At 46.4% G+C, this 13,171-nt stretch overlaps 1 protein-coding gene across 12 annotated transcripts in view; it reads left to right on the top strand.

The window, feature by feature from the left end:
• RABGEF1 (RAB guanine nucleotide exchange factor 1) overlaps positions 1-13,171 on the top strand; it is a 1,203,668-nt gene that overhangs the window by 886,257 nt on the left and 304,240 nt on the right. The gene's annotated exons all lie outside the window — the stretch shown is intronic.

The raw sequence follows: 13,171 nt of genomic DNA, 5'->3' as shown, positions 1-13,171 counted from the left end.
AGTAGAAACCCATTAAACAGAAACTCTCAAATATGGACCATTTCCAAAAATACAGCCACTGTGGGTGAAAATAGAAACTGCAGGTTAAAAAGAATCATGATACTTTTATCTTTTTCATTTTAATGAATGTTGAATAAAAATATATCACTTGCACATAGGCATTTATCTGAAGTTCAGAAATTCTCTCACCTTAAGTTTCTTCAGCTTCTGTTGTATCAAGCAAAATGAAAGTTATATATATTTAAACTAAAACACATATAAAATATGTAAAGTTATTTATTATTTATTTATTTATTTATTTAGAGATGGAGTCTTGCGCTGTTGCCAGGCTGAAGTGCAGTGGTGCGATCTCACTCACTGCAACCTCCACCTCCCAGGTTCAAGCAATTCTCCTGCTTCACCCTCCCAAGTAGCTGGGATTACAGGTGCCCGCCACCACACCCAGCTAATTTTTGTATTTTCAGTAGAGACAGGGTTTCACTGTGTTGGCCAGGATTGTCTCCATCTCCGGACCTCGTGATCCGCCTGCTTCACCCTCCCAAAGTGCTGGGATTACAGGCATGAGCCATAGCGCCCGGCAGTTATTTTTAATCCATTAATCTATCTACTTAGGTAAGTACCTATTTGCAGAAAGAGGTATGAATTAGGTACTGCCTAATTTTTTTTTGAGACAGCGTCTCTCTCTGTTTTCCAGGCTAGAGTGGAATGGTGCGATCTTGGCTCACTGTAACCTCCACCTCCCAGGCTCAAGCGAGTCTCATGCCTCAGCCTCTCGAGTGGTTGGGATTACAGGCGCCCACCACTCCCAGCTAATTTTTGTATTTTTAGTAGAGACAGGGTTTCATCATGTTTGCCAGGCTGGTCTCGAACTCCTGACTTCAAGTAAGCCACCTGCCTTGGCCTCCCAAAGTGCTAAAATTACAAGCATGAGCTATCACGCCTGGCCATACCACCTAATGTTGAGAGTTATTTCTTGGTGGTTGAAAATTTCTTGATTTGTTACTTGCTTCTTTGTAGTTTTCTTTTCTCTCTCTCCTCTCTCTCTCTCTTTCCACCTCCCTCTCTCTGACAAGGTTTCACTCTGTTGCCCAGGCTGCAGTCTCAAACTCCTGGGTTTTAGTGATCTACCTGCCTCAGCCTCCCGAGTTGCTGGGACTATAGGTGTGCATTACCATAACTAGTTTTTAATTTTTTAGAGATGGGATCTTGCTATGTTGCTCATGCTGGTCTCAAACTCCTGGCCTTGAGCAATCCTCCTGCCCTGCCTTCACAAAGTGCTGGGATTACAGGTGTGAGCTATAGCACCCAGCCTGCTTTGTACTTTTCTATAGGACTTAGATTTTATGAATAATTACAAATAATTTTTATAAAAGCAGTAAACTTTTTTAAATTAAGCAGTGATAAAGAATGAGCTACAGAAAGTAGTATTAGTTCAGCGCCTATTACATACTAGATATTTTGCATATAGTGAATCACCTAATCCACATATCAAGGCAGGAATTATAATCTTTATTTTTCAGGAGAGAAAACTGAGGCTTACAAGCATTTGTTAATTCTAGAGTTACACAGCTGCTGCCAAAACAAGTTCCCTCTTCCCAGAAGCCTGCCCACTGCTGGTTTCATCAAATTCAACCCCACTACTTCCATCCCCACATCTGTGCGCAAGAATGTTCACACACACACACACACACACACACAAGCACACTTCTGCAATATTCCATCTGCCTAGGCCAGGAACTTACCATGAGGAACCAAATGCAATACCTGTTTCCTGACCAAAGCTGTTACTCAATATCTCCATGATTTGAGAAACAGTTTGATTTCAAGCTGACAAGGGTCACACCGAGGTCTTAATAATTACAAAGCATCCTAGTGTATGCAAAAGGGTGTGATGTTCAGATATATCCAGCCCTTTGAGATGTTCTGCTGGAAGGTGGTTGAGGTGCAAAGTACTATTGACTCATGGTCATCTTGGCCCATGGTCATTAATAATGATACTTTGTATTTCTTTTGTGTTTGTGCTAAGGGTGGTTTCAAAACCTGGAAGAAGCTTATCAGTTTCTAGGTATTCGAGTATCTCTTTGCACAATGTATATGTGTGTGTGTATGCTATGAAAATATATACACACATATGTTCACATATGAATAGATAACACACATATACATATATATATATTTAAAGTACACTAATCCGAAAGCAAATTCTTCTTTTTTCTTTCTTCTGGATAGAGTCTCACTCTGTCGCCCAGGCTGGAGTGCAGTGGCACGATCTTGGTTCACTGCTACCTCCGCCCCCCGTGTTCAAGCAATTCTCCTGCCTCAGCCTCCTGAACAGCTGGGATTACACCACACGTGGCTAATTTTGGTATTTTTAGTAGATACAGGGTTTCACCATCTTGGCCAGGCTGGTCTTGAACTCCTGACCTCATGATCCACCCACCTCATCCTCTTAGAGTGCCGGGATTACAGGCGTGAGCCACCGTGCCCGGCTTAAAGTAAATTCTTAATGATCCATGAAAAGAAAAAGGCAGGCCAGGTGTGGCTCCCCCTGTAATCCCAGCACTGTGGGAAGCTGATGTGGGAGGATCGCTTGAGCCCAGGAGTTTGAAACCAGTCTGGAAAACATGGTGAGACTTCCTCTGTAGAACAAATGTAAAAATTACCTGGGCATGGCAGCTTATACCTGGGGTCCCATCTACTCAGGAGGCTGAGGTGGGAGGATCACAACTCAAAAAAGCAGAGTTTGCAGTGAGCTGAGATCACACCACTGCACTCCATCCTGAATGACAAAGCAGTACCTTGCCTCAAAAAAAAAAAAAAAAGAAAAAGAAAAAATTGGTATCAAAGAAAAATTTAATGTATCTATATATACATAAATGTATATAGTCATAGTATATTAATCAAAAAGTAAATTCTTAATAGTTCATGACAAGCAAATGGCAGGCCAGGCATGGTGGCTCATGCTTGTAATCTCAGTACTTTGGAAGGCCCAGGCAAAAGGACTGCTTGTGTCCAAAATTTGGGACCAGCCTGGACAACCTAGTGAGAACCAATCTCTCAGAAAAAAACAGAAATTAGCCAGGCATATTGGCATGTGCCTGTGGTCTCAGCTACTCAAGATGCTGAGTTGGGAGGATCACTTGAGGCCAAAAGGCCAAGGCTGCAGTGAGCCATAATCACATGACTACACTCCAGCCTGGGTGACAGAGCAGGACTCTAAGGAAAAAAAAAAAAAAAAAAAAAAAAGAAAACTGTAAAAAATATAAAAATAGAAGACATGAAGTGAGAAGCTACCATGTCCGGGGCAAATACAAAGGGCCCAAGGTTCATTCCCATCCTTACCTCCAGAAGACAAGAAAAGCCATGAGACACTAAATAAAACAGAAATCACTGTGAAACCACACAGGCAGAATTTACTATTGATTTGTCAGAAATCCACTCTCAAGGTTAAAAGAAGAGACGGCTTTTGCTAAAGCACTCTGCTGTGAAGTGAACAAATGAGAGTCCAGGGAAGCTTTAGGCTCCTTGATGCTGTTGACCATCAAAGACTTAAAGCTGGATCTGGAAGAGGCAACTGCGAGGCAAGAGCAAAACCATAAGAGGCCACCATGAGGCAGAAGATGGGCCCTGAGTGGCCACTGTGAGGCAGAAGATGGGCCAGACGAGGCCATTGTGAGGAAGGAGCAGTGTAAGAGAGACCACAGTGAGACAGGAGCTGGGTTATGGGAGGCAGGAGATGGGCCTGGTGAGGCCAGTGTGAGACAGCAGCTGGGCCTAGAGATGCTAGTGTGAGGCATTAGCTGGGCCTGTTGAGGCTGCCTGGAGGCAGGAAGAAACATGGCTGGGGAAGGCCACCATGATGAAAGAGCTGGGGCTGGAAAGGCCTCTGCAAGGAAACAGGTGGGCCTGGAGAGGCCATTGTCAGGCAGGAGCTGGGCCAGTTCAGGCTGCCACGAGGCAGACTGTGGGCCTAGACAGCTTAACTTGAAAAAGTTTCAGGCCTACAAAGGACTCTAGGAGCTGGGCAACAGCTGAGGCCAAAGAGTGTGTTGTGAGGCAGGAACTGGGCCTACAGATGCAGCCAGAGGAAGAGCTGGGACCGAAGATGAGGCCAGGAGGCAGCAGCTGGGACTAGAGAGGCTGATTTGAGGAAGTTCTGGGCCTGAAGAGGCAGCCAAAAGTCAAGACCAAGGTCTGGGGAAAATAGCCGTGAGGCATGAGTTGGACCTGGAGAGGCCTCTGGTAGGCAACAGCAGGATGTGCAGAGGCTGTTCTTAAGCGAGAGCTGGGTCTATACAGGCCACCGGGAGGCAGAAGGTGGGACTAAAGGGCTTGACTGGAAAAAGTTTTGGGCTGGCAGGAGCTGGGTGGGAGCTGAGTCCAAAGAGGTTGTTTTGAGGCAGGAGTTGGGCATGTAGACGCAGCCAGAAGGAAGAACTAGGCCTGGAGAGGCCACCGTAAGAAAGGCAAAGGCTATGCCTGTAGAGGCCGACTTGAGACTGTAGAGAGGCCGGCAGGAGTGTGGCCAGGGAAGGCTGCCAGGAGGCAAGAGCCGGGCCTGGAAAGGCTGCTGCGAGTTAAGAGGTGGGCCTGGATAGCTGAACTGGCCTGGACAGCTGAACTGGAGGAGGTTTCGGGCCTACGAAGGCTGCCGGGAGCTGGGCAGGAGTCGAGTCAAAGGAGGCTGTTTGGAGGTAGGAATTGAGCCTGCAGGTGCAGCCGTGAGAAAAGAGCGGGGCCTGGAGAGGAGGCTGGGAGGCAGCAAGCAACTGGGCTGGGGGAGGCCAACTTGAGGAAGTTCTGGGTCTGGAGAGGCTGCCAGAAGGGAAAAGCTGGGCCTAAAGAGGCCGCGGTGAGGCATGAGCTGGGCCTAAAGAGGCCATTGGGACACAGGAGCCGGGTCTGCAGAGGCTGCCGAAAAGCAGGAGGGTGGCCTGGGGAGACCATGGTGAGGCATGAGATGAGCCTAAAAAGGACCTCGCAGGCGGGAGCTGGACCTGTCGAGGCTGCTGCGAGGCAGGCACAAATGTGGCCTGGGGAGGCCGACGTGAGGCAAGAGCTGGGCCTGGAGAGGCCCTTGTCAGGCAGGAGCTGGGTCTCTCCAGGCCGCCAGGAAGCTGAAGGTGGGCCTGGAAGGCCTGACGTAGAGAAGCCTGGGGTCTACAAAGGCTGCCAGGAGCTGAGCCAAATATGGTTGTCATGTGGCAGGAGGTGGGCCAGCAGACACGGCCAGGAGGGAGAGCCAGGCCTGGAGAGGCCGACTAGAGACAGTTCTGGGCCTGGAGAGTATGCTGAGAGGCAAGAGCTGGGCCTGGAGAGGCCGCCAAAAGGCAGAAGCTTGGCCTGAGGTGGCCACGCTGAGGCAAGAGCTGGGCCTGGAGGCTCCACTGTGAGGCAGAGGCCGTGGTTGTTGGGGCCCCCAACACACACCCACTGGGCCTGGCGAGGATGACTTCAGGACGATTTGAGCCTGCAGATTCCATTATCAGAAGGCAATAGTGGGGGCGGAGCAAGATGGCCGAATAGGAACAGCTCCAGTCTCCAACTCCCAGCGCGAGCGACACAGAAGACCGGTGATTTCTGCATTTTCAACTGAGGTACTGGGGTCATCTCACTAGGGAGTGCCGGAAAATCAGTGCTGGTCAGCTGCTGCAGCCTGACCAGCGAAAGCTGAAGCAGGACGAGGCATCGCCTCACCTGGAAGCGCAAGGGGGAAGGGAATCCCTTTTCCTAGCCAGGGGAACTGAGACACACAACACCTGGAAAATCGGGTAACTCCCACCCCAATACTGCGCTTTACGCAAACAGGCACACCACGAGAATATATCCCACACCTGGCCGGGAGGGTCCCATGCCCACGGAGCCTCCCTCACTGCTAACACAGCAGTCTGCGGCGATCTATCCGCAAGGCAGCAGCGAGGCTGGGGGAGGGGCGCCCACCATTGCTGAGGCTTAAGTAGGTAAACAAAGCCGCTGGGAAGCTCAAACTGAGTGGAGCTCACAGCAGCTCAAGGAAGCCTGCCTGTCTCTGTAGACTCCACCTCTGGGGACAGCCCACAGCTGAAGACCAACAGGGGAAGCAGCGGGGGCCTGTGCAGACGCGAACGACTCTGTCTGACAGCTTTGGGGAGAGCCGTGGATCTCCCAACGCGGAGGTTGAGATCTGAGAACAGACAGTCTGCCTGCTCAGGTGGGTCCCTGACCCCTGAGTAGCCTAGCTGGGAGACATCCCCGACTAGGCGCAGTCTGACACCCCACACCTCACAGGGTGGAGTACACCCCTGAGAGGAAGCTTCCAAAGGAAGAATCAGACAGGTACACTCGCTGTTCAGCAATATTCTATCTTCTGCAACCTCTGCTGCTGATACCCAGGCAAACAGGGTCTGGAGTGGACCTCAAGCAATCTCCAACAGACCTACAGCTGAGGGTCCTGACTGTCAGAAGGAAAACTATCAAACAGGAAGGATACCTATACCAAAACCCCATCAGTACGTCACCATCATCAAAGACCAGAAACAGATAAAACCACAAAGATGGGGAAAAAGCAGGGCAGAAAAGCTGGAAATTCAAAAAATAAGAGAGCCTCTCCCCCTACAAAGGAGCGCAGCCCATCGCCAGCAACGGATCAAAGCTGGTCAGAGAATGACTTTGACGAGATGAGAGAAGAAGGCTTCAGTCCATCAAACTTCTCAGAGCTAAAGGAGGAATTACGTACCCAGCACAAAGAAACTAAAAATCTTGAAAAAAGAGTGGAAGAATTGACAGCTAGACTAATTAATGCAGAGAAGGTCATAAACGAAATGACAGAGATGAAAACCATGACACGAGAAATATGTGACAAATCCACAAGCTTCAGTAACCGACTCGATCAACTGGAAGAAGAGTATCAGCGATTAAGGATCAAATGAATGAAATGAAGCGAGAAGAGAAACCAAAAGAAAAAAGAAGAAAAAGAAATGAACAAAGCCTGCAAGAAGTATGGGATTATGTAAAAAGACCAAATCTACGTCTGATTGGGGTGCCTGAAAGTGAGGGGGAAAATGGAACCAAGTTGGAAAACACTCTTCAGGATATCATCCAGGAGAACTTCCCCAACCTAGTAGGGCAGGCCAACATTCAAATTCAGGAAATACAGAGAACACCACAAAGATACTCCTCCAGAAGAGCAACTCCAAGACACATAATTGCCAGATTCACCAAAGTTGACATGAAGGAAAAAATCTTAAGGGCAGCCAGAGAGAAAGGTCGGGTTACCCACAAAGGGAAGCCCATCAGACTAACAGCAGATCTCTCGGCAGAAACTCTACAAGCCAGAAGAGAGTGGGGGCCAATATTCAACGTTCTTAAAGAAAAGAATTTTAAACCCAGAATTTCATATCCAGCCAAACTAAGTTTCATAAGTGAAGGAGAAATAAAATCCTTTACAGATAAGCAAATGCTTAGAGATTTTGTCACCACCAGGCCTGCCTTACAAGAGACCCTGAAGGAAGCCCTAAACATGGAAAGGAACAACCGGTACCAGCCATTGCAAAAACATGCCAAAATGTAAAGACCATCGAGGTTAGGAAGAAACTGCATCAACTAACGAGCAAAATAACCAGTTAATATCATAATGACAGGATCAAGTTCACACATAACAATATTAACCTTAAATGTAAATGGACTAAATGCTCCAATAAAAGACACAGACTGGCAAACTGGATAAAGAGTCAAGACCCATCAGTCTGCTGTATTCAGGAGACCCATCTCACATGCAGAGACATACATAGGCTCAAAATAAAGGGATGGAGGAAGATCTACCAAGCAAATGGAGAACAAAAAAAAGCAGGGGTTGCAATCCTAGTCTCTGATAAAACAGACTTTAAACCATCAAAGATCAAAAGAGACAAAAAAGGCCATTACATAATGGTAAAGGGATCAATTCAACAGGAAGAGCTAACTCTCCTAAATATATATGCACCCAATACAGGAGCACCCAGGTTCATAAAGCAAGTCCTTAGAGACTTACAAAGAGACTTAGACTCCCATACAATAATAATGGGAGACTTCAACACTCCACTGTCAACATTAGACAGATCAACGAGACAGAAAGTTAACAAGGATATCCAGGAATTGAACTCATCTCTGCACCAAGCAGACCTAATAGACATCTATAGAACTCTCCACCCCAAATCAACAGAATATACATTCTTCTCAGCACCACATCGCACTTATTCCAAAATTGACTACATAATTGGAAGTAAAGCACTCCTCAGCAAATGTAAAAGAACAGAAATTATAACAAACTGTCTCTCAGACCACGGTGCAATCAAACTAGAACTCAGGACTAAGAAACTCAATCAAAACCGCTCAACTACATGGAAACTGAACAACCTGCTCCTGAATTACTACTGGGTACATAACGAAATGAAGGCAGAAATAAAGATGTTCTTTGAAACCAATGAGAACAAAGATACAACATACCAGAATCTCTGGGACACATTTAAAGCAGTGTGTAGAGGGAAATTTATAGCACTAAATGCCCACAAGAGAAAGCAGGAGAGATCTAAAATTGACACTCTAACATCACAATTAAAAGAACTAGAGAGGCAAGAGCAAACACATTCAAAAGCTAGCAGAAGGCAAGAAATAACTAAGATCAGAGCAGAACTGAAGGAGATAGAGACACAAAAAACCCTCCAAAAAATCAATGAATCCAGGAGTTGGCTTTTTGAAAAGATCAACAAAATTGACACCGCTAGCAAGACTAATAAAGAAGAAAAGAGAGAGGAATCAAATAGACGCAATAAAAAATGATAAAGGGGATATCACCACCGACCCCACAGAAATACAAACAACCATCAGAGAATACTATAAACGCCTCTACGCAAATCAGCTAGAAAATCTAGAAGAAATGGATAATTTCCTGGACACTTACACTCTCCCAAGACTAAACCAGGAGGAAGTTGAATCCCTGAATAGGCCAATAGCAGGCTCTGAAATTGAGGCAACAATTAATAGCCTATCCACCAAAAAAAGTCCAGGACCAGATGGATTCACAGCTGAATTCTACCAGAGGTACAAGGAGGAGCTGGTACCATTCCTTCTGAAACTATTCCAATCAATAGAAAAAGAGGGAATCCTCCCTAACTCATTTTATGAGGCCAACATCATCCGGATACCAAAGCCTGGCAGAGACACAACAAAAAAAGAGAATTTTAGACCAATATCCCTGATGAACATCGATGCAAAAATTCTCAATAAAATCCTGGCAAACCGGATTCAGCAGCACATTAAAAAGCTTATCCACCATGATCAAGTGGGCTTCATCCCTGGGATGCAAGGCTGGTTCAACATTCGCAAATCAATAAACGTAATCCAGCATATAAACAGAACCAAAGACAAGAACCACATGATTATCTCAATAGATGCAGAAAAGGCTTTTGACAAAATTCAACAGCCCTTCATGCTAAAAACGCTCAATAAATTCGGTATTGATGGAACGTACCTCAAAATAATAAGAGCTATTTATGACAAACCCACAGCTAATATCATACTGAATGGGCAAAAACTGGAAAAATTCCCTTTGAAAACTGGCACAAGACAGGGATGCCCTCTCTCACCACTCCTATTCAACATAGTCTTGGAAGTTCTGGCTAGGGCAATCCGGCAAGAGAAAGAAATCAAGGGTATCCAGTTAGGAAAAGAAGAAGTCAAATTGTCCCTGTTTGCAGATGACATGATTGTATATTTAGAAAACCCCATCGTCTCAGCCCAAAATCTCCTTAAGCTGATAAGCAACTTCAGCAAAGTCTCAGGATACAAAATTAATGTTCAAAAATCACAAGCATTCTTATACACCAGTAACAGACAAACAGAGAGCCAAATCATGAATGAACTTCCATTCACAATTGCTTCAAAGAGAATAAAATACCTAGGAATCCAACTTACAAGGGATGTAAAGGACCTCTTCAAGGAGAACTACAAACCACTGCTCAGTGAAATAAAAGAGGACACAAACAATGGAAGAACATACCATGCTCATGGATAGGAAGAATCAATATCGTGAAAATGGCCATACTGCCCAAGGTTATTTATAGATTCAATGCCATCCCCATCAAGCTACCAATGAGTTTCTTCACAGAATTGGAAAAAACTGCTTTAAAGTTCATATGGAACCAAAAAAGAGCCCGCATTGCCAAGACAATCCTAAGTCAAAAGGACAAAGCTGGAGGCGTCACGCTACCTGACTTCAAACTATACTACAAGGCTACAGTAACCAAAACAGCATGGTACTGGTACCAAAACAGAGATATAGACCAATGGAACAGAACAGAGTCCTCAGAAATAATACCACACATCTGCAGCCATCTGATCTTTGACAAACCTGAGAGAAACAAGAAATGGGGAAAGGATTCCCTATTCAATAAATGGTGCTGGGAAAATTGGCTAGCCATAAGTAGAAAGCTGAAACTGGATCCTTTCCTTACCCCTTATACGAAGATTAATTCAAGATGGATTAGAGACTTAAATGTTAGACCTAATACCATAAAAACCTTAGAAGAAAACCTAGGTAGTACCATTCAGGACATAGGCATGGGCAAGGACTTCATGTCTAAAACACCAAAAGCAACGGCAGCAAAAGCCAAAATTGACAAATGGGATCTAATTAAACTAAAGAGCTTTTGCACAGCAAAAGAAACTACCATCAGAGTGAACAGGCTACCTACAGAATGGGAGAAAATTTTTGCAACCTACTCATCTGACAAAGGGCTAATATCCAGAATCTACAAAGAACTCAAACAAATATACAAGAAAAAAACAACCCCATCAAAAAGTGGGGAAAGGATATGAACAGACATTTCTCAAAAGAAGACATTCATACAGCCAACAGACACATGAAAAAATGCTCATCATCACTCGCCATCAGAGAAATGCAAATCAAAACCACAATGAGATACCATCTCACACCAGTTAGAATGGCAATCATTAAGAAGTCAGGAAACAACAGGTGTTGGAGAGGATGTGGAGAAATAGGAACACTTTTACACTGTTGGTGGGATTGTAAACTAGTTCAACCATTATGGAAAACAGTATGGCAATTCCTCAAGGATCTAGAACTAAATGTACCATATGACCCAGCCATCCCACTACTGGGTATATATCTAAAGGATTATAAATTATTCTACTACAAAGACACATGCACACATATGTTTATTTCAGCACTATTCACAATAGCAAAGACTTGGAATCAACCCAAATGTCCATCTGTGACAGACTGGATTAAGAAAATGTGGCACATATACACCATGGAATACTATGCAGCCATAAAAAAGGATGAGTTTGCGTCCTTTGTAGGGACATGGATGCAGCTGGAAACCATCATTCTTAGCAAACTATCACAAGAACAGAAAACCAAACACTGCATGTTCTCACTCATAGGTGGGAACTGAACAATGAGATCACTTGGACTCGGGAAGGGGAACATCACATACTGGGGCCTATCATGGGGAGGGGGGAGGAGGGAGGGATTGCACTGGGGAGTTATACATGATATAAATGATGAATTGATGGGTGCTGACGAGTTGATGGGTGCAGCACACCAACATGGCATAAGTATACATATGTAACAAACCTGCACGTTGTGCACATGTACCCTAGAACTTAAAGTATAATAAAAAAAAAAAAAAAAAGAAGGCAATAGCTTGTCCTGTAGAGGCTGCGAAAAGGTAAGCACTTGACCAGCGGAGGCCATGGTCAGGCAACAGCTAGGCCTGGAGGGTCCACTTTGAAGCAGCAGCTCAGCCTGAAGGGGCCTACAACAGGCAGGATCTCGGCCTGTGGAGAGGCATGACCTGATCTTAAACACGCCAGTGTGAGGGATGACCTGGCCCATAGAATCCTGTGTGAGGCCGGATCGTGGCCTGCAGAGTCTAGGAGAGGCATGAGATGGGCCTCAACAGGCCAGTGCAATTGAGCACCTGGGCCTATAGAGGCCAGTGTGAGGCAGGAGCTTGGCCCAGAGAGGCTGCAAGATATATGAGCTTGTCCTAAATAGTCCAGTGTAAGGCAGGAGCTGGGTCTGTCGAGGCTGTCAGGTGGCAGACTAGAACTTGGACTGGGGAAGCTGCTGTGAGGCAAGAGCTGGGCCTGGGGAACTGGGGAAAGGTAAGGCCTGGGCCTGGAGTGGCCATCGTCAGGCAGTAGCTGGGCCTGTCAAAGCCACTGTGAGGCATGATCTGGGTCTGGAAATCTTGACTTGAAGAAGCTTTAGGCCTACAAAGGCTGCCAGGTGCTGGGCAGGAGCTGAGCCAAAATAGGTTGTTGTGAGTCAGGAGTTGGGACTGTAGACACAGCCGGGAGGAAAAACTGGGCCTGGAGAGGGTATAGGGAGGCAGCAACTCCACCTTGAGAGGCTGAACTGAGGAATTTCTGGGCCTGGAGAAGTCACCAAAGGGAAAAGCTGGTCGCAGAAAGGCCATTTTGAGGAATGAGCTGGGCCTCTAGAGGCTGCCAAAAGGCAGGAGTTTCACCTGGGGTGGCCGCCTTGAGGCATGAGATGAGCCTAAAGAGGCCACTGGGAGGCAGGAGCTGGGCCTGTCGGAGCCTGCCATGATGCAGGCAGAAACTCGGTGTGGGGAGGCTGCTGTTAAGGCAAGAGTTGGGTCCATGAAGACTACCACAATGCAGGCAGAAACCTGGCATTGGGAAGCTGCCATGAGGCAAGAGCTGGGCCTGTCAAGGCTGCTGGGAGGCCAAAGGTGGGCCTGGCAAAGTTGACTTTAAGAAGTCTGGAGTTGGGTGTGTCCAGGCCAGTGGGAAGTAGGCGGGCCTAGAGAGTTTGAATTGAGGAATTTTCAGGCCTACAATGGCCGCCGTGAGCTGGACAGGAGCTGGGCAGAAGAGTTTATCTGAGGCAAGTGTTGGGCCTGTAGATGGAGCCAGGAGGAGGAGCTCGACCTGGAGAGGCGGTCATGAGGCAGAAGCTTGGCCTGTACAGGCCGACAGGAGACAGGAACTGGGCCAGGAGTGGCTCACTTGAAGATGATATTGGAGAAAGTGACAGATCATCAGGCATTAGATTCTCACAGGGACAGCGCAACGTAGATCCCTCACATGCACAGTTCACAATGGGGTGCTTGCTCTTATGAGAATCTAATGCTGCTGCTGATCGGAGAGAAGGTGGGGCTCA

Source organism: Trachypithecus francoisi, unplaced genomic scaffold (genome assembly GCF_009764315.1).
Source record: "Trachypithecus francoisi isolate TF-2019V2 unplaced genomic scaffold, Tfra_2.0 Lachesis_group4, whole genome shotgun sequence".
NCBI lineage: Eukaryota > Metazoa > Chordata > Mammalia > Primates > Cercopithecidae > Trachypithecus > Trachypithecus francoisi.
The sequence above is the reverse complement of the archived record's forward strand: the minus strand, read 5'-3'. Positions and strand labels throughout refer to the sequence as shown.